Raw genomic sequence first — 18,918 nt, forward strand, 5'->3', positions numbered from 1 at the left:
TCACCGTTAGCAAAGCCAACTGGAAAAAAATGTAAGGCCTCCGCATCACCTCCTCTCCCCTGTCAATACGCCACGAGAGTCGGATGGTAGCGGTGGATGGGGGAGCGCTGCGTTTTTACAACGCGGCGCGCGTTCTGAAAACAAATTTTCTCCGTGGCTGCAACGCTAGAGCGGCAACGCGTGGAGCTTTTTCGTGGTGGCTTTGGTGGGGCATGCTGCATCGTAAACGCGATTGCTTTTCTTCGATTGTGCGTGGTTCGTCGTACACGGAAGCGCAACGATGCCTGGGTGTTGTTGCGCACCAAACTGCAAGTCCAATTATGACGGAGGAAAAAGTGTCCGAGTGCACAAGTTCCTATCTGATCGATGCACTCGGGAAGCATGGACGAGTGCAGTTGCTCGGAAGGACTTCTCGCCAACGAAGTACACAGTGGTAAGTATTTCTTCTCTCTATTGTTATTCTGGGTTTCCAGACGAATAGGTTTCGTCACCGTAGTGCGCAATGCATTCGTGCACGCGTGCACAATAGATGGGTCTGTGCACCTGTCAACGCGTTTGTAAATTCAACGTTTTCGTCGAGCTTCATACCTGTAACGGCTTGTTTTTTTTATTTCAGCTCTGTGAAAAGCATTTCTTGCCATCGGATTACTTGAAGACGACATCTTACACGGACGTCAAGACAGGAAAAGTGGTCGAAGTTGCCGTGAAAAACATCCGTCTGAAGAAAACTGCAGTTCCGAGCTTGTTTCCCAATCGCCCTGCCTACTTATCGCGTCCGCAAGCGTGCGTTCGAGAAGCGCCGGCTGCCAAAAGAGCGCGCTTGGAAGCCACATATTTGCAAAAGGCAGTAATGCTTTCTCAGCAAACCCAAGCAGAAGAGGACGCCAAAAATCTGGTTGGTAGCTTTGCGGACTTGCTGAAGGCCTTGCCAAGCTTTCACAGTTCGGACTTCTGGACAGTTTTGAACAAGGGCTCCAAGGTTTTCTTTTTGGACTTGTCACTTCAATCTGCTCCTGCAGTCCGTACTTCGGTGATCGTGTCCACAGACCTGCGCGTCGAAGTATTTTTCGGTGAAACGGGTGTGAGGAAGTGTGGTGATGTTTTAGTTCCTGAAAAGCTGTGCGACTTGAGAGATTTGAAAAGTGTGTTACACATGATCGAACAGACACGTAAGGATATCAGCACTGAGCGTTCTGAAAAGGCCCGTCATCTACTGACATTGGTTTCGACATTGCTAGAGGAAGTAAGAGGAAAACATTTCGCATGCGAGGTGCAAGAATGGCATTTGGAAGTGCTTAAATTCTTGAAGAGTCAAGTTGATCTTGTTTTGAATGATGCTGGCCGATATCCCCCCGATTTATTGGTTTTCACTAGCCTTTTGTTCACAATTTCACCTCATGCATATAGATTCCTGAGAAGTTCGATGAAGCTTAAGATGCCGCATCCTGATACGATCAGAAGACTGTGTTCATCGTACGATGTACGCCCTGAAACAGAGCAGCAAGAATGTAGCTTTCTTTCCTATGCAAAGCGTATTGTAAGCACATATAAAGAGCATGAAAAGACTGTAACGTTAATGACTGATGAGATTTACCTTCAATCATTTTTTGATTACAAGGCTGGGTTGGTTACTGGTGCTGCGGTAAATTCATCGACTGCAGCAAAAACTGCCCACGTATTTATGATACAGAGCCTGCTTTCTTCAAACAAGGATCTTGTACACATCCTTCCTGTGGCACAAATCGATGCTAAGGCGCTGCACGACTTCCTTCGGAAGATTGTTCTTGATCTAGAGGCATCTGGTTTTAGAATAATCGCAGTGAACTCGGACAATAACTCCATAAACAGAAAAGCCATGTTCTACTTCGCTAAGCCGGCAAGTGTCAGCATTGTTTACCAGCATCCTGCTGACCCATCACGACCCCTGTTTTTTGTGGTGGACCCAGTTCACATACTAAAGTGTATAAGAAATAACTGGCTGAATCAAAGTAACATTGGCAAATGCATGTACTTTCCTGAACCGAAGAGTGATGAGGCTGAACCAAAGATACTTACAGCATCTTTCAAGGTAGTATGCCAGCTGCACGAAGCTGAAAAGCATGAGCTCTTGAAGCTAGCACCAACGCTCACTTTGAAGGCACTGAACCCCTCAAACATGGAACGGCAGAACGTTAAACTGGCCTTAAAGATTTTTAACTCATCTACTGTTGCTGCTCTCAGTGTTGCAACGTTCCAGCATGCAAAGGAAACCTTTCAATATGTCGACACCATTTTGACTTGGTGGAACATTGTTAACGTCAAGACGCGAAGAAAAGGACAGCGGTTGCGAGATCAATTGCAAGGTCCAATAGTTTCATCGTCATGTCCTCAACTAGAATTCTTAGAGAGAATAGTTCAATGGCTTGATCACTGGAGAAGCCTCGAACATGACAATGGCCGCTTGACACGTGAAACGCACATAGCTTTCAGCCACACTACCGATGCCTTGCACGAACTTGCCATATACTGTCTCAAAGAGCTTCATTTCGAGTATGTTCTTTTGGGCAAATTTCAAACTGATAGCTTAGAGGATCGCTTTGGAAAGTACCGGCAATTGTCTGGTGCCAATTACCACGTGTCTATAAGGCAGATATATGAATCTGAAAACAAATTGCGTTTGCAGAAGGTTCTGGACCTGCCAGATTTGGACATTCTACTAGCACCGAGCGCGAACACGTTGCAGACAAGTGTGCATTCAGGAAACGGCCAGTTTCAAGTCACTGTGACCGACTCCGACATTGAGAAAAAACGTCAAGGCTACCGGCACTAACCTATGTTGCCGGCTATTGTGCCCACGCAGCTCTAAAAAAGCTGACATTCGCATCTTGCAGTGAAAGCCTTGTGATGCAAGACGTCGATCTAGATGACCCTGAGAATGCATTAATCACGAAGATGACAAGGGGTGGCCTGAAGTTTCCACGAGCAGTTGTAGTTAATGCTGTACTCTTTACTGAAATTATATTGGACAAGCTCAGGACACCAGAATATGCCGTACAATTTTTCAGCCTTCCGAGGCAGAACGATACTCTTCTCGGCCTTGTGCTCGCTACCCTTCACGAGTTTGAGGATGTCGATGTGTGTGATTTCGGCCATCCTGCACAGGAGGTAATGGGGCATGTTGTAAGTGCTGCAGCGAAAACACTGCTGAACAACTTGTGCCGCACAGAAAACGACAAATTACGCAACGCCAAGAACGACCGAAAATTGCAGACCTTGAAGGCCTGAGATGTTCCTCATTATTTATTTTTTATTCATGAAGCTCCGTTTTGTTGAACATCTACGTATGTTTGTGTTGAGAGAACCCTTGTAAAAAGAAACCTGTGGCGTAGCTAGGACTTATTTGCCTACATTATCAAAATTTAAACTCTGCATTTTGGCCAATTCAAATGTTATTTGAGTGCATTGTGCTACCTGTTTATGATTAGAACTCTCCATGCTACCGCAATCCATTAATTGCATGTTTTCCTTTAGGACTGAGAGTAGGCCTCTCGTTTTTTACTTACTTTTCACCATTATCTCAGTATTTTATGAAGACCAATAAGGCCTGCAAACAAGGCGGGTGGAAATAAAATAACCACAAGAAATGGTACAACAAATACGGAAGCTTATTCTATTTGAGAATTAGTTGTGCGTGACCCTATAATAATAAAATTTTAACAATAAAATCAACCTCGATATTCGTGTGTCCAGCGAGGACTGTTTTACGCAATGCAAGAGTTAGAATGATAATTGTATATGGAAGCTTTAAAATGTTTGTTTCTGAATGCAGTTCTTATCATTTGTGAATAAAGTATATTCTGTGTCTTCAATATGCAGTTTTCCTCTTTCTTTCTTTCCGTCTAAGGTTAAAGTGACTAAGCTGCATGCAGTTTGCTTGTCTTAGTCCCGACCAAACATCACAAGCACAATAAGGCAGGTCGTGTTGCGATACACGCAAAAAAGAAATGTCGCCAGGCAAGTAATCTAAGGAAGGTATGAAATAATGTTGCTTTCTATGGTGGTGTTGACTGCGGTGAACCAGCGGCTCCCCCTTATTTTTTGCGTCAGCTATACGTGTCTTGCTTTCGAACCGAAGCATATGCATTTATAAGGTGCTGGCACTTTAAGGACAGCACTAATTTTCCCATGCCATAGTATCCGCGACGCGCAAAGAGACACCCTGCAAGCGCGACGAACCTAGGCGCGGAGACGCCGACGGCGTCGACTGTCCGGCTCATCCGACTAGCGTGACGTCACACCGGCGTGCGGAGGCCTTCCTTTTTTTTCTAGGTGGCTTTGTCTCAGGGCGAGACGGCGGCAGCGTCAGCTCCGACGCGTAATGTTGGAAGAAGATTTAGATATATTGGCGATTCAAGAGACTAAAATAGAAAGTGAGAGTCAGAGTGATGGTATGGTTGCACAGTTTAGTGACCGCTATACTGTATGCGTTAGTCATGCTGTTTGCACAACGGCCGGTTGCTGTATGTTTATTAAGAAATGTTTGGGTACAGTTGAGGAAACAGTTATAAGTTGTCAGAGTGGACGATTCGTGCTGTGCAATTTTGTATATTGCAACATAAAATACCGAATATTATGTGTGTACGCGCCTGATAGTGCCAACGTGGGAGTTGCCCGCCTTGACTTAAGAAGTCGAGCCTCCGGACCTCATTCCAATAAATGTTTTCACACACACACACACCAACGAAAGTGAATGACCGGCCAAGTTTCTTTCCAGAAATATCGCAGTATCTGAAAACAGACAGATGTTTGATAGTGTTAGGAGATTTCAATTGCGTTTTGAGCTCGGACGATCGTTCGACTGATGGATACTGGGCTGGTAGGAGCGTCGTCTTTCTGAGGGGGGCCATTGGAAGAGCTCTGTTGGAAGACATTGCACATTACGCGAAAGGAGGCAATAATCGCCATTATGCTCATTTTCAAGGCAATAGCCATGAAAGGTTAGACAGAGCTTATCTTTCGCAAGAAATCGCCACAATGTGTGATGATTACAAGGTGCTGAACATAGCATTTAGCGCCCATTGTTTAGTAGCCTTCACGATAGCGAAAAAGATCACCGCAGAACCTAGAATGGGAAACATGGAAATTAAACGCGAAACTATTAAAGGACGACCAATTTCTAGAAAGTGTACGCACAGAAACTGCTAAGGCAAAATAATGACTGGGAAAATGGGTGGGGTGAGCGATGGAAGCGATTTAAACAAGTCGTAAAAATGAATGCCATAGGGCGACCAGTAGAAATACGTTTTGAAGAGCGCCAAGAGGAAAATAACCTTAAAGAAATGCTTCAGGAATTGGTGGATGCTGAAACTGCAACGCCAGGCACCTTTATGGAAGAAATAAGGGAAACAAAGTATAAAATTGAGGCTATCGACACGGAAAAATACCGTGGCGCACTTATTCGCGCACGAATGGGAAAGATCTTGGCTGATTAAATGCCAACAAAGCGTGCTTTGGGAACTGAGGAAAAGTATGCGAGGAGAAACGAAATAGTTTATATTGAATACAAAGGGAAAATATCTAGAGATGCCGAACAAATCAATTATGCGTTTACGGAATATTACAGGGAGCTCTTCAAGTGTAGGATACCGAGCAAGACTGGGTATGAAAGCCATTTTCTAACCACTCTACCTAGGTTAGCCGCCGAAGAAACAGAGATTATCAGAAGGTATCATAGCAAAAGAGATCGAAATGGCCATTGAAGACCTTAACCCTGGAAAATCGCCAGGAACTGATGGCTTAACAGCAGTTTTTACAAAGCCTTTTGCTCAAGATAGGCACCTTATTAGAACGTATTTTTGTGGAGGTGTATCAAAACGGTCGTTTGCCACCGTCCTTTAGAAGCGCGTATACAGTCTTGATACCAAAAAGCGATGACGCAAATAAACTTAACAAAGTCACAGGCTACAGCCCAATTACGCTGACAAACGTAGATTATAAAGTTTTAGTGAAGATATTTGCGCAGAGACTACAAGGGGTTATTGGTGCTTTAGTAGGACCGCATCAGACCTGCAGGATAAGAGGGAGGTCTATATTTACTAATATCTATGGGGATCGCAGCATTCTTGAAACTTGTGATGCAGATTTTAGGCAAGTCGCTATGTTACAAATTGATCTAGAAAAGGCATTTGACAGAGTATGTCACAATCTCCTGTTTACAATTCTTGGTTATGTCGATGTTGGATCACGGATAACAGAGGGAGTTAAAATGGCGTACAATAATTGTACAACTAGCCTCATTGTCAACCATAAGCTAACTGAAAGGATTGAAGTGCGTTCCTCTGTTCGTCAGGGGTGCCCCCTGTCACCTCTTTTGTTCGCAATATATCTAGAAGCTCTTTGTAAAATAATTATTGATAGTCCGGATGTGCGAGGATTCAGCCTTGAAGGGTGTGAGGTGGGTTTATTAGCTTACGCTGATGATGTTGTGGTTTTCTGTGATGATAAGGAGAGTGTTCGAGCCACCATGACAATTATGCGTGAGTTTTGTGACATTACGGAGAGCAATATAAACCTGAATAAGTGTGTCGGCTTGTGGCACTGCCGGTGGCAAACAACGCCGCGTATTTTTGAAGGTATGCAGTGGAAGCTCACGCCGGACGACCGAATCCTTTCTTTTTACGTTCCTTTTTTTCTATTATTGCACTAAAACGCTCTTTGTTGCTGTCTATATTCAAAAAAATACATACGGTGTCCAGGCATTCAACGCGCTAGAGCTGTTTTTCGCGCGAGTAGCCAGTGCCTCCCAGTACGCCGCGCCTTCCCAGCGCCCCAGCATCCAGCGCGCTGCACTGGGCCCATAATCCGGCGCACTGGGTCCCAGTGGCACTGGGTTTTGCAATAGGGTAGTGACGGCTATGGCTTTTTGCGTTGTTGCATTAAAATAAAGAAAAGTACAAATCCTAACGTTTGTGACGAGGTTTATTGCAGTCGCCGAGCGGTAGCGGCAGAAACGATAGCTCAGCTGGACGGGCGAACTGGCCACGCGACACGCGATGGCGACAGCGTGCCGATCTGTTCTGGCTCGAAGACACGCGATAGCGGTGGATCTTTCTAGCGCCGTCCTGTTTCCTTACACCTTAAGTAATAATTAATTTAAACAGAAGAATGTGAAACCGACGAAGAGAAAAATTCTGTCTCGTAATGTTCTCGTTGAAAAAGGTCTGCGGATTTCTGCAGTATTCAGGTTTCAGATACGCAAATCAGACACAATTAGGAGCAATGTAGTAGAGTCAATATTCATCACAACTGCTAGCGTCTTCAAAAAAGCGTTGAAGTGCTTCTATTTTATTGTGATGCACTTTTGATGGCCATGGGCACTTTCGGCACGTACTTTAATGTTCTTGTGAGAGTACACGTAGCATTACACGTCTGAGTACTATGTTCTCCATTGTGACGGTGGTTATGGGCGATCAATCTGTCGACATTGTTTTCAGGGGCACTAAAATTTCTCTCCTGCGTTCCTTGTCTCTCGAAACTACCGATTCTCCTGAACAATAAGCGAGAGACTGCCACTATCCGGAGATGGACCAGCAGCGAGAACTGTCACAGCTACATATGCATGGCATGCTAACTTAGCTACGTGCTGTTGTTATATTAGCCGATTCTTGTTTGATAAAACAGAATAGAAGTAATTCAAACTTTGAGCCCAAATGGCCATAGCGTTTTGGGCCTTTAAGAAAACTGCCGTATGTTAAGTTTACTTCCTGATGTTTTACGTGCTTATAAATGAATTCGCAGGGAAACAGCACTTCTTTTAGTACCTTACCATGCCTTAACAAAGGAAAGTATGTTCATGTAAACTGAAGACATTCCCAGTTTTTCACCATGAGTACTTGTGCAGTCAACAGTGATTACGCGTACGTACAAGCCCTGACCAACCGTCTCCTCCTGTTATTAAAATGCGCATTACCGCACGTGAAATCTACGTTAAGATGCACCCCTAGACAGTGTGGAGATATTAGATGTGTATGACAGGGCACTCAGTCGTTTTTAGTTTGCTGACGTTCGTTACTGTTCATATATCGTTGTTAAACTTCGCTTTTACACAGCTGGGGAGCCTAATCTTACAAAATTCGCATTAATTTATCATAGAAAGCCATTTATTTGCTACAAGGCACTGTCAGCACAACACACAAGCTCGCATTTCTCATTATTTGCCGGTAATGCAGGGTACGTTGATATCCCATAGTACCCGAGGATACTTTGTCAGATGCACCGCACCAAACTTTGCATCTTGTCAGAAATATCTTCCTATACAGTCAACAGAGTCCACACAATTCCGTTCCCCTATAGCTGCAATTTAGGTAGTCAGCTGCCCTCTGACGACATGGACGGACGGACGGACGGACGGATGGGTGGGTGGGTGGGTAGATGGATGGATGGATGGATGGATGGATGGATGGATGGATGGATGGATGGATGGATGGATGGATGGATGGATGGATGGATGGATGGATGTTCTGAGCGTCCCCTTTGGAATGGGGCGGTGGGTTGCGCCACCAAGCTTTTGCTATTATAGTGCCTAATGTCCTACCTAGGTTAAACAAAAATAAAATAAAAGAAGCACTATGAACTCACACAGCCAAACTTTCTGATCCCCTATTGCGAACTGTGCTTTTGTACGTCTCCGTATTTTGTCGTTTCCCTACTTTTATTCCACCAATCCTCCTATCGCCTCTTACTAATCCCTATTGCGGACATGTTTACTTTGCCACTGCTCTCGCTTAACTCAACGGCTTCAAGGAGGCCAGTGGTGCCTAAATCAACCGCTGTGTAGACGTCTTCACATTCTAAAAAAACATGCTCCATAGTTGGCCTAGCTTTACCGCAGCAAGTACATGCTTCTACTTCCTTCTTATATCTTGCTTTATAGTTGCGTGTTCTAAGGCATCCCGACCTTGCTTCGAAAAGTTATTTATTTATTTATTTATTTATTTATTTATTTATTTATTTATTTATTATACATACTTTCAAGGCCCTAAGGCACTACAGAAAGGAGTGGTACATAACAAGCAATGTAATATGCAGACAATGGTATGCAGGAAACGTTAAGCGATAGCGTGGTAGACTGCTGTTTTGAATGAAGTTACATCTGTGATCTGAATGATGGAAGCAGGAAGGTGGTTCCAGTCGACACTTGTGCGTGGTAAAAAAGAATCATGATACTTGTTCGTTCGGGAGGATGGGACGGCAACTTTATATCTGTGGTCAGAACGGTATGAAGTGTAGGAAGGTGGGGTGATAAGTTGATTCTTAAACACCTGTGAAACCTTGTGAAATAGGCAAAGACGAGCACATTTGCGGCGTAATGAAAGATCTGGCAGATTCAGGTTTTTTTTTATACATGTAACACTGGAATGGCGGGAATAGTTAGATCAAATAAAGCGAGCTGCTCGATTTTGAATTGCTTCAAGCTTTACGGTTAGTGATGCTCGATTGTTATCCCAAATGGCAGATGCGTATTCAAGTTTTGAGCGAACTAGGGTTTTGTAGAGTATCAATTTTACCGAAGTAGGAACGGTAGGAAAGTTACGACGAAGATATCCTAACATACGATTAGCATTAACCGTAATATAATTAGTATGCAAATTCCATGAAAGATCATTAGTTATGTGAAGGCCAAGATATTTGTGAGCGTTAACGGATGCTAATGAAGTGTCACTCAGTACATATCGACACTGATTGCTATTGCTGGTTTTACGTGATATGCGCATCGATTTACACTTGTTGGCATGAAGTTTCATGAGCCATTTTTTAGACCAGAGTGATAGATTGTGGAGATCTCCTTGCAGTTTATCTGAATCATCAGGGTTAGTGATCTTTCGGTATATTACGCAATCGTCTGCGAACAGATTAATTGATGATGACTTTACACAGTTAGGGAGATCATTAATATAAATCAAGAAAAGTAGAGGCCCCAAGACGGAGCCTTGTGGCACTCGGATGTAACTGTTGACAATGCAGATGAAGAGTTATTGGTTGTGACATACTAAGTTCGATTAGAAAGAAACTGTTTAATCCAAGACAACACATTTGGGTCAATATTAAGCTTATTAAGTTTATGGATAAGTAGGTTATGACATACGGTATCAAAAGCTTTGGCCAAATCTAAAAAAATACAGTCAATATCAAATCCTTGATCTAAGGCGGCAAACAAATCGTTAGTGAAACAAAGAAGTTGAGTACGCATGAAAAGGTTTTTCTAAAACCGTGTTGAGATGGATGGAAGAACGAGTTGCTTTCCAGGAAATCGATGAGGTGAGAATAGATTACGTGTTCTAAGAGTTCGCATGGAATGCTGGTTAATGAGATGGGTCGGTAGCTCTCGGGGCATACTGCGTTACCTGATTTATGGACTGGAACCACCCTCGCCGTTTTCCAGTCTGAAGGAAGCGATGAGCACTGTACTGACGGAGTATACAGTTTAGATAGAATAATAGATGAAAATAATGTAGTACATTTTAACATTTTTGAATTAATAAGATCAGGACCTGCAGAAGCTGAGATCTTTTGATTATCAATCGAACGCTTTATACCAACCCAATCAAATAATATGGGATCCATAGCACAGAACAAGGAATCAGGAATATTTGGTAAATCGGCAAAGTTATCACAAAAGAATGAGGTAAACACTTCATTTAACACAGTGCCACACTGGTTTTCGTCAACATCACTGCCATCTACATGAACTAAATGAATGGAGTCAGCTTTCTTGTCGCCAACAATACTCCAGAATTTACGTGGGTTAGTTAGTAAGAGGGATGGCAATGTGACATTAAAATAGGTTTTTTTTTTTTGGCACTGCAAGCCGCATAAATGTACTCGGCTTCTGCACGATGGTAAGCATCCCAGCGATCAGCAAGATTGATTTCTTTGGCACGACGGAAAATACGTTTCTACCCGCCGTGGTTGCTCAGTGGCTATGGTGTTGGGCTGCTGAGCACGAGGTCGCGGGATCGAATCCCGGCCACGGCGGCCGCATTTCGATGGGGGCGAAATGCGAAAACACCCGTGTACTTAGATTTAGGTGCACGTTAAAGATCCCCGGGTGGTCTAAATTTCCGGAGTCCTCCACTACGGCGTGCCTCATTATCAGAAAGTGGTTTTGGCACGTAAAACACCATATATTATTAAAATACGTTTCTATTTGTTGCGTAGTCGCTTAAGGGAATTATTAAACCAAGGTGAGCGTGAGTCATAAGGAATCTGCCTTCGAGGTATATATCGGTTAATTAAGTCGACCAATTTATTTTGGTAGAGCTGCCAGTTTTCTTCGACAGATCGTTCATGAAATTTAGCAAGGTAGTTGCTGGTAAACGTTTCCAGTTCATCGGTAATTGAGGGTATGTCAGCGCGGTTATAGTCAACGATAATTTTAGATCGTCTCTTGGTAAATACATGCATTTTCAACGTGAAATTAATAATCGAGTGATCACTTACGCCGTGAAGGGAAGCTAGTTTAGAAACAAGGTTAGGCACAGTGGTGAAAACAAGGTCCAAAATGTTAGATGACGTAGAAGTTGTACGGGTGGGTTCATGTACTAACTGTGACATGTTAAAGTCTGAACAGATATTCAGAAATTGTGCATCCTCGGATGAGCTTTTTGCCAGGGTATGGAACCCAAAATCATTTCTCCACAAAATATTAGGAAAATTAAAGTCCCCCAGAATAAACAAAGGTGACGTAGGGTACCGAACAGTTAGATTGTTGAGAACATCATGTAAATCATCGCAGAAAGATTTTGGTGCTGTTGGGGGTCTATAGCAAGCGCAAAAAATGCAGTCACGATTATCAATAACAACACGTACGCACACAAGTTCTAAAGCAGACACTACTGGAACATTAGATGAAGGAAGTTGATCATTCACAGCAATTAAAACACCCCCGCCAGCACGAACATCACGGTCGTACCGGTAGATCTTGTAGCTTTCTTCACATTCGAAAATTTCACCGTTTCTTATTTTTGCCGAAAGCCAGGTTTCCTAAAGGACAACTATGTCAGCTGAGCATGCGTCAATGCGAGATGATAAAGTTGTTCGTTTATTGAGAATACTGCGTGCATTGGTGAAAAAGATTGAAGCACCATTTGCAGATAGGGGAGATAGCTACGCCGATCTGTCATGCGCTGGGTTTGCAGGTGCTTTGCGAGTGGGAGCTGCACGCGCCTCTCTAGGGGATACCAGTTCACAAACAGTGTCAGTGACTGCGTTGTATATGTAGGCTTTCTTGTTGATGACTAGTTTATTAAAACGAAGTGAAAAAGGCTGGCCGGTAGACTTGCCAAATTCGAGAAGATTTTCCGTGTCAAACGCGTTGCCCTGCAGAAATCTTCGCTAATGGAAACACCTGTACTTTTCAATTTAGATTTCTGTGAGAGAATGCTTTCTTTGGTTTTGAAGGAAGAACACTTGAGGAGTTTTTTTTCGAAATGAGCCAAATCCATAAACCGAAACTGGGTCAGATAAAACGGTAATGACAAGAAAAACTAGGCAACTTTCTCATAGAAAAACCGTTGCAACGAAATGGGTCAAATAACGCCAGGCGAACGTGTTCGCAGATCGTATTTCGTATCGGAATTGAGCCAGATCCAGCTGTTGCACGGATCAAAATGAGCCAAATCCATTTGCCCAATAGGAGAGCGCTTTTGGCATGACGTCATTTAGCCATCGCTGCCTCCTTGTCAGTTCCCGCCAAGGAGTTGGTTCCCGCCTGACAGCTCAGAGTGTTTCGTTCGTGTTTTCGCGAGTTCTTCGCTTTTCTGATATCGTTGTTCATGGATTCGGATGGCAATGAAGAGATCGGCGAAAGATCTATCCCTAGACGTCGACGGCGAAGTGAAAAAAAGCCGCATCACCACCGTAAAAGCAAGAATGCGCCGTTGCCAAAATGTAAACACGCAAAAAAGACTCTCAGGTGTGCGCTTGTGACAGAAGCATCCACTAAACGTTTCAAGGAGAAGTTTTACGAACTGTGTAGCATGGAACAAAAGGCGTTCGTTTTGATGTACTGCACGCCAACAGCCGTAAAACGTAGGAGAGGAAAAGAAGCGGAACCTCGTCGGAGCCTTGCTGTTGTTTACAAGGTACGGATAGAAAATGGCCAAGAGATTCGTGTTTGTCGCGATATGTTTTGCGCAGTGCTTGATATTAGTCACAGCACAGTTACTCGCTATATAAAGCACAAGCATGAAAAAGGTGAAGTGAAAGCCCACAGTCGTGGAGGTGACCAGAAGATCAAGCGCTACGGTCGAAAGCGATCAGCTGTTGTGGGTTTCATTAGGCGACTTCGAGCAAGAGAGTCGCACTACAACCGGAAGAAGACAAAAAAGTTATACCTTCCAAGTGAGCTGAAGAGCATCCGAAACCTGTGGCAGATTTATAACCAACAAGCACCCGAAGATGTGAGGGTGAAGTATGGCTTCTTTCACCACATTTTTCGAGCGACGTTCAATCTTTCGTTCAGAACACCGAGGACAGACGTTTGCTCTGTGTGCCTGAAAAATGCGTATGAGATGAAAACTTGTGGAGATGTTTCACAGAAGCAGCGTGTCATAACAGAGCAACGTGTACACAAGTTGAAGTATAAGGCTTTTTATTCCCTGCTGCGTGAGAAGAGGGAAGACTTGAAAACATTCTCATTTGATTGCCAACAAAATCAAGTGCTCCCCAAAGTTCCGGACCAGGAAGCCTACTACAGCCGCCAGCTCTATCAGTACCACCTCTGCGTGGTGGAAAACCAGGCAGATGGATCAATGCCCAAAGAGGCCATCCATTCCTACACATGGAGCGAAGATGAAAGCTCCAAAGGAAGCAACCAAGTAGCCAGTGCGGTACATAATACACTTCGAAGCGCTAACTTCGAAGGAATTAGAGAGGTGCGGTTAGTAGCCGATGGCTGTGCTGGACAAAACAAGAACAGTACTGTGCTTTGCATGCTTCTTTGGTGGCTCCAGAATGAGGCTCCAGCAGGTGTCTCAGTAGTTTCCCTTGTGTTTCCTGTCACAGGACACAGTTTTTTACCCCCAGACAGGGTATTTGGCAGAATTGAAAAAGATGTTAGACGACACGAAGAAATCCTGAATCCACAAAGCTACCAAAGGATTTTTTCAAATCACGGCACTGTGTTAGAGCTTGGAAAACATTGGCATGCGTACGACTGGAAGGCCTACTGCACGGCGGTGATGAAGTCGACATCCAGCTTGCCGTTCAAGATAACCGAAACGAAGGTCTTCTACATTCAAAGAAATGCAGCTGGTAGGACTCCTCAAATTAGAGCAGAGCCTCACTATAAAGTTTCTGTGTCAAATTTCGTGTCAGTGCTAAAAAGGGGAAGGTCCCTTGCACAAGCACCCATAAGATGTGCACTGCACGCACACCACGTCAACGAAATGAAAGTCAGAGATGTGACCAGCCTTCTTGTGAAGCATTTCGGAAATTCCTGGCAAGACAATGAAGAGCTTGCGTACTTCGTTAGTGTCTTCAGGCGCGCCCAAGGAAATGATCCTGCGTAAGAATTAGAAGAGAGCTGCTTATGCTGCCAAGAAGACGCACCTGCTCTTCAAGTATAGTTCTATTGTTCTTGAAGCACAGCAAAGCCCTGCTGCCAATGTTATTATAGCTTTTCTGTCATTATTACATGATGCCATTCTGGAAAGCCAATTTTAATAAAGTTTTCATAACAACACCGCCTAAAATCCAGTGTTTCAATTCAATACGAGCCAAATCCAGAGTTCTCACCCTAATATTGGGCATATCTGCCGCATAATTTTTCATTACTTGTGGTCGTAAACTTGCCCTAGCCGACATGTAAAGCATATCATATAATAGCTTTGCTAGCGTTGCATTTAGGTCCGGTAACAAATTTTTGCTTTTTTCTCAACTTTTGTTTACGTAGATTTGACCCATTTCGAAAAAGAACTCCTCACTTGACGATGATTGGGCGTGTCTTATTTGCAACATAAGCACCCAACCTATGTGCTCTCTCCACCATGCCATCTGTAATACGCAAATATAAATGACGTAAGAGAAGCTCACAGATATGCTCTTCCGATTGTGTCCAAGTCTCGGAAACGCCGTCCGGGATGCCAAAAAGCAGTAAATTATGTCGCCGTGACCTATCCTCTAGATCGTCAAGACGCGAGGCCAACGCAATACTTTCAGACTTAACAGCCTGGGCAACAGGACTACTAATATCTGCTGTAGGTTCGACAGTAGATTCATTCGACAGTAGACTCAAGATTTTCCAATCTGCATGCAAGATCTGCGACTGTAGGTGAAAGTTCCTCTTGGTTTTCTTTTAGCTCAGCAAACGCATGCATCACCTCTGAGTGGCGACTGTCGAATTTCGCTGAAAGGGCTCCTATGGCGTCAAGCAATTCTTTGTGCTATTTGCTAGAGTCAGCGTTTAGCGGACCGGGATTTTCTTCTATATCCCCGCAAAGCACTAAAAGTTTCACAACAAAAATGCATTCGCACAGAGTATCGTAAAGCACACTGGGGCACGGGAGCAGCAGCAGGCAAAGATTGTTCGATCGTTTAGAATTAAGAGATGAAGTACCACCAACCTGCACATGAAAGAAAAAGGGATTCGTGAGCGACATCATTTTTGCCGCTCTCCCGTGCCCACTGAAGGCGGACAGCCGACGTCAGTCCTTTAAGGGCTCGCTGTGGAGTGATGGCGCTGGTGTTGCCGATGTGCCGCTCGAGTGCAATGCAAAAGCACTGCGCAGGTCACGTAGGACGAACCAGTCATCTTCGCTGATTGCAGCCGTGACTGTCAGGGGTGGTTTTGAGTTCAGCACAGGTGACGATAAAGGAACACTTGGTCGACCGGGAAGCAGGGAAAGCCACACGCCAGTTAGGGCAACAAGCTGCACATGAAAGAAAAAGGGATTCGTGAGCGACATCATTTTTGCCGCTCTCCCGTGCCCACTCAATGAGCTTCCCTTTCAGTTATCATAAATTGTTTCGTTCCTGATTTCGTTTTTTCCTCTTAAATAGTTACTCATGGCAGGTTGCTTTTCCATTGCCGGCACCCATGAGATTATTTCAGCCTCTCCGATTTTCCGCTTGACGTTCTTTGTTGCTGTGTTGCCCACCCTACAGGCCGCATACTTGCTGCAAAGCTTCCTAGTTCTCTTCCTCCACTGTGAATCAATGTTTTTCCTGTACAGATACCTGAACACTCTACCAGCCCATGCTCAATTCTTCATGCTCAATTTTACTGCGAGCTTCCCTCACTTCAAAACTAGTCCAGCTCATATCACCCTGCACAGCTTCTTTTGTAGTCTTCCCGTGAGCACCCAATGCGACGCGTCCCACTGACCTTTGGTTCTCATCGAGTCTTGATTGTACCCCTGATTTAAAGCAAACAACCGTATTTCCAAAAGTAGTCCTGGAACCATTACAACTTTCCATATGCCTCGGAGTACCTCCCAGCTATTGTATCCCCTTAGCGCTCTGTGCTTCATTATCGCTACATTTCTCTTCCCCTTCACTGTTATTGTTTTTTCCTGTGTTTCCATATATCTGTTGCCTTCGTTTACCCATAAACCAGCGTTTACCCGAGGTATTTCCTGGCCCTCTATCGCCACTGTCTGTTCACTGTTTTCATTGAATACCATAAAACCTCATTTTGTAACACTAAATTTCAAACCTAAATTGTTGCCTTCCGGTCCACGGATATTAGCCAGACGTTGTAAATCACTTTGCTTGTTAGCTAGCAACACAATATCGTCGGCATAAAATAAACCTGGAAGCTGCTGCTCTACTACTGTACCCGCCTGTTTGTATGAGATATTAAAGCTGATATTTCTTCCTTCTAGCGCCCTCTCTATCCTCAGCATGTACATCATAAACAGCAGCGGGGATAAACAGCACCCCTGCCTCAGTCCCTTGTTAATATGAACTTTCTCCTCGCTCCTCATCCCTTCCCATTCAACGGAAACGGTATTCTCTAGGTAAATATCTCTCAAAAGCTGTAGGGAATCGCCACCTAAGCCTTCCCCTTCCAGAATATCCCACAAAATGTTGCGGCCTACGTTGTGATAGGCTCCTGTAATGTCTAAAAAGGCCACGTATAACGGTCTGCTTTCTACTTTCAATAATTCAATACATTGAGTAAGAATAAATAAGTTATTATCTAAACGCCTACCTATTCTGAAGCCATTCTGAAGGTCTCCCAAAATGCAATTATTCTCTGCCCATGCCCGAAGCTTTATTTCGATTGCCTATTGGTCATTACTGGTGCATGGCTTCGGAGCTGGTAGCGCCACCTGTTTAGCTCTCCAGATCCCAGCCACTGCAAACGCCCTTTGTTTCATTCTCTTTTCTCAATGATAGAAATGGCCCTATTCCAGCTAGCTCGAATAGGTGCTGAAAGTGTTTAAAAACAAAATTACCTCTCTGTAATCGACACCGATCGAGCGATCATGAAGCGCACTTGCTTGAAGTCGATGTGACGCATTAGTGACGCTACCGTGAAGCAATATTTTGAAATGCACGGCATCATCCTGCGTCGTTGAGTCCTCGGTGGCGTTTCTTACATGTGCGCTGTTTTTGCCGACAAAATCGAAAATATTGCAGGAATCTAGCGTACACATTCAACAACGCTTTTTACCATGTGCATGTGAGGCGGAGGCCTGCGCTTCAGGCATCAAATGCGCAGTGTGTCTTAATTCCAAACGGCCGCTATCAAAGCTGAATTCCTCATGTAACACACGTAACTTTTTCTCGGTATATTTCTTGCTTTAACTACTCTAGGGCTTTCGTAAATTTTGTCAAGCCAAACTGAGTCAGTGGCTTAGATCACGCAACTGAAACAAAGTATTTTGTATGTTGCTTTCACTTTTCCCTTGTTGCTTCGTTTGCGCATGTAGTTTCGTCGAAAAAGTTATTCACATCACTAGTATGGCGAAGATATACGACAATACCATATGTTTCTTTTATTTACCTTTTTTTGTGGCGCCATATACTAAAGTGGTGTCGCTTTCGTGTAGCAAGTGTTTTGATGCAGCCGCATTTCATCGTCTACAAAAACGTATTCTATATCGGCTCCAGCACATCCTGTCATGCAACGGCCAAATCACAATCAGAATCAGTTTTATTCATGACAAAAATGGGGATAATTACAGCATAAGTATATACAGGAGGTACCGTAGTAAGAAACTGAAATGAAACCTCCATCCATTGGCATCTTCAATTTGTCGTCCCTGACTGCCCTCGAAAGCCCGAGCGCCGCTTGTTCCATACATTGAGCGTTGGTGTACGCAGCTTTTCGGATGCTCTAGCGCAGTACAAGGAGAAAAATCCAATATATGAATTGTTTTCCTGCAAACTACCACGTGACATCTGTGAGAGTTACGGGGATCGATACCCAGCACCTCCAGCAGAAATGGGCATGGGCAGGACATGTAATGAGGAAGGAAGATAACCGATGGTCATTAAGGGTTACAGATTGGATTCCAAGGGAAGGGAAGCGTAGCAGGGGGCGGCAGAAAGTTAGGTGGGTGGATGAGATTAGGAAGTTTGCAGGGACAACATGGCCACAATTAGTACATGACCGGGGTAGTTGGAGAAGTATGGGAGAGGTCTTTGCCCTGCAGTGGGCGTAACCAGGCTGATGATGATGATTATACTGATGATGATGTAGCCTAGAAAACAGGCTACACTAAAAGCGCAGCGAAAGCGGCGAACACAGTCGGCGATCGTCGCAAATCTTATCACAGGTCAAGTGCGTAGGGTTTTATACATGAGTTATCGAATGTTCCAGAGAAATCGCATGTAATCGCTTTAGCCCGCGTATCTTCCAGAAAGGCCTGCACAGTTCGCGTCGCGCATACAACCAGATTACACAAGGTTCGGTGACAATAGACGATGGAT

Source organism: Dermacentor andersoni, chromosome 9 (assembly GCF_023375885.2).
Source record: "Dermacentor andersoni chromosome 9, qqDerAnde1_hic_scaffold, whole genome shotgun sequence".
NCBI classification, from domain to species: Eukaryota; Metazoa; Arthropoda; class Arachnida; order Ixodida; family Ixodidae; genus Dermacentor; species Dermacentor andersoni.